A 3,787-nucleotide genomic window follows, 5' to 3' on the forward strand; every position below is an offset into this window, starting at 1 on the left:
TATATGTATTTATGGATGTATACTGCACTCGTTAAAAATCTTGAATTGACTTTCAAAGCAAATATATTATAAAGTTTTTATATATGTATGTACATATGAGGCATTCTTCTTTAACTGAAGCGGATCCCGTATAGCGAATTCAATAGATAAAAAAAAAATTCCGCCGTATTGTATTAAAAAAAAAAACGCCACTCATCATTTAAAAGTAAATATTTGCCGAGCTTTCAAGAATATAACTGCTTCTCTTCTATAGTTTGTAGATCTTGGCGAAAAGCTCCCCCTTTCTTCTCTGCTATAGGATCCATGAGTCTCTGGTAATTGGTCAATATGACTTTGATGTACTTCCTAAGTTTTTAAAGTTATCCAGCATGTGGTTTATGATTACGGAGTAGCTATAATTTTATTAATCCACATTCGTTTTAAAGTAGGAAAAATAAGCACTTTTTAGCGACCTCAAAAAAAGGAGAAGGTTATCAATTATTTGGACTTTTTTTTATAAAATCGTTTTTGGGTTCTCCGAGTTTTTTTTTAACTGTGTATTCATCAGAAATGTAACAAACTACACTTGGCTCATTGAGACAACTTCTACGCTATGAGGACTTGATATTTAAATCAATTTATTTATAGAAACGCACTGATAAGACTTTAAAAACCATGCACGTAAGAAACAAATATCAAAATATTTTTAGTGTTGTCAACGCACACCTAACAAACAACTAACGACGTCTCGGCATTAATATATATATTTTTTTTAATTGTTGATCTGTGTAATTATATGTATTATCATAAAGAAATGAATGTGTTTGTTTATAAAATGACTACTTATTTCACTTATGTATGTCGGTCTCTAATGATTGCAAAATTAAGCTTCTAATGTATGTATATATATATTTTTTAAAATCAGTAAATGTTATTTATAATTAAATTATAATTGAAATCAATTGAAGTTCCAATAAAATCATTGTACATGTAAGCACATAAATGTATTACAAGTGGATTGAAATTAATAGCTTACAAACTTTTTCAATACGTAACAACCAGCAAATACAAGTTATATGAACAGAAAAAACTTTAGGGAAGTAATTAATTAATAATATAAAAATTTTGTTTTAATTAAGTCTGTCCGTTTGTTTTGTACATTGAAACTAGTCCCTAATGGCTTAAAAGTTATTGTGATGTTCTTGTTTATTTATTTGGTCTTAAAAAAAGTGATTGTAAAAAGGCGATTTCCTGATATTTGCAAACCTCTTTTTTCTTACAAAAAGCTTTTTCATAGTACACTTACACTCGCACCTTGTGCCCAGCAGCATAAACGGCTTACAGAGGCCGGGTTCAAAAACACTGTTGGAAGTTAATTCTACTACCCGTAATACGATCTGAATTATCAATAGTGGCGCAGCTGACCGTTTCGAAAGCCTTAGACCGATCTAGTACGAAGACATCGTATTGATTAAGGTCTTCGGCTATCTGCTAAGTATCCCTTCATTTCCTTTCAGCTCTGAGATTTAGCGAAAACTTCCTAATTTCATTTAGCGAAACTTCCTAATTTATACTAGCCTCAATGGCAATTAGAACGTTTTCAATTCATAGAATTTATTTTTTAGTTTTACTTGTTTGGTGTTTATTTGTCTTAAAATTCTTTACTCTGCCAAACAATGACTCAATTCTTTTTACTGAGAGCGGGTTTTCAAAAAGGTTTGGATTCTATTTGAACTTTTCTCTCTGGCCCTGTAAAATACCGATTTTGTGAATTTTAATTTTACTTAGGCTTAGGTCGAAACTGCATACATAGACGTCAGCCTATCATTGTTATTAGATCTTCTTCCAACTATCGTTTTGTTGTTTCTTTTGAAAAATCCAAGAAATTAACATATCGCAAGAGATTAGTATCATGCCATTTAATATCAAAATATTGCACAGTAGACGTAGAATAAGTGTACTCACAAATCGTCATAAGAAATACTAAACAATATTTCCTCGAGCGAACGCCGAATATTTGTTAGAACGACGTCGTGTTGCAGTTTTTTTTTCAAAAACATTAACCTGGCTCTCTCTCGCTATTCGTTTTCTTCGCCATCAATAATGTGTGTTGTTTTATTTTTGTCAAAATATCGCACTATTTGAAAAATATCATTTTAGCCGCATTGAGTAATATCGCCGTATAAGTCGCGGTCGTTCAGATTTATTTAATTTATAAATTATATCTTTGCTTTATGCACACTGAAAAATCTTGCAATAAAATCAAGCCAACAAAAGCTAAACTTTTCATTGCCGACTTGATGCGGCTAATCACTTTTCACACACTGTAGGAAGTACCGCGCGAGAGGAATGCAAATTAGAAAGCTACATAGCAAGTAAGACTTAGCAAATGATTAATTAGTCGGACTGATTGAAAGCGATAATTGTATTCAGAGATAAAGGGTGATTCATTCAATAAAATTTTTGCAAATTATGGAAGGAAACTCAACTAAACTCAGCTTTTTTTGGAAGGCGTACTATTCTAGGGATAAACAAAATTATTAAAAACAAAAAACATTTCATTTACTGTACTCACAGTTGTATGTTTAATTTTACGATCTGGTAACTTCAAAATTGTTGAGTAAAACTTTTAAGATTTTAATTTGAACTTTAAATAATTTATTAGAAAAGTTTTACTTACAACTTTCATTTTTTTTTTTTGTTATTATAGGTTAGGTTATAGTGGTTGCCACAGATCAGCGGCGGTAATAACGTTTGAAGGTTGACTTTTTTGGTCAGGTTGTTGTTGTTGTAGCGGAAGAGCTACTGTGAGTCATTTCGGGGTCGCAGTAGTCTGTTCTTCCATGGACGAAATAAAATCCTTCCAGAACTCCAGAGTGATCAGCTTTCGAGCCAGTTGCGTGAGCCTAATAGCAGTTGGAGCTGCAAAAATTTTGCTGTAATATCTTCAACATGACGTTAGGCGCTAGTGTAAGTGTGTGGTTCTTAAAGCGCCAGTCGCTTGACAAGTGTGAACCCACCAGATAAGTTCTCCGTAAAAGAAGATGCGCTTAACTATGCCTTCAAAGAGCCAAGGAGCACTTTTGGCGAGACTCCATTTCTTGCCGATTGCTCTGCTGTAAACAGTACAAGGTAACCGACACCTTACTTTCCCTTTCCTCAATGTTGGATTTCCACGACAGCTTCCTATCTCGGATAAGGCCTAAAAACTTGACCCTAACAGAGAGCTGCAGACGACCATCCCCGATGGAGCGAAGGGTCACCTTGTACTTTCTGGTAAATAAGACTATGCTGGGGGGTTAACTTCGAGGCCGTAGTTGCCTGCCCACCAAATTCAGGTAACGTTGAATCAGATCAAAAAGGGTATCTAGAAATCGTCTCCTTAAAATAGGTGCCACATTATCTGCATAGGCGATAACCCGGCAGCCCACTTTTTCGGTCGTTCACAACACTAATTCAGCGCTGGGGGGAGAGAGAACACCCACCTTGTAGATTGCTCTTATCGACTCTACGCTGAGTTCAGACGCGACAGTTCCATCGCGATATAAGCTGTAAATGAGCCTTAATAAATTATTCCACCTCCAGTATATGAAGAGAATTTACTATTACCCCGGAAAGCATTCCTGTAGGCCTCTCGATGTCGGGATGAACGCAACCCTGACGACGACCCTTCAAGCCTCAGCTGATTAGAGTAGAAATTTTACCACAACTGAAAAAACATTTTAAACTGATGTAAAGTTAGCACAGGGCACCACCCTTTTCATGCAAAATAACAACAATGCACATAAATTACCATAAGGTGGCAAAT

At 34.8% G+C, this 3,787-nt stretch overlaps 1 long non-coding RNA gene across 1 annotated transcript; it reads right to left on the bottom strand.

Moving 5' to 3' along the window:
• Positions 1-897: 897 nt before the first annotated feature.
• Positions 898-3,787, bottom strand: LOC108380685 (uncharacterized). The gene is made up of 2 exons (XR_001849580.1): positions 3,735-3,787; positions 898-3,485 (listed from the first exon to the last, which is right to left on the bottom strand). It is a non-coding gene; the product is annotated as an uncharacterized LOC108380685 (long non-coding RNA).

This window comes from Rhagoletis zephyria, unplaced genomic scaffold, assembly GCF_001687245.7.
Source record: "Rhagoletis zephyria isolate East Lansing unplaced genomic scaffold, Rhagoletis_zephyria_1.1 Rzeph_scaffold_20070, whole genome shotgun sequence".
Taxonomy (NCBI): domain Eukaryota; kingdom Metazoa; phylum Arthropoda; class Insecta; order Diptera; family Tephritidae; genus Rhagoletis; species Rhagoletis zephyria.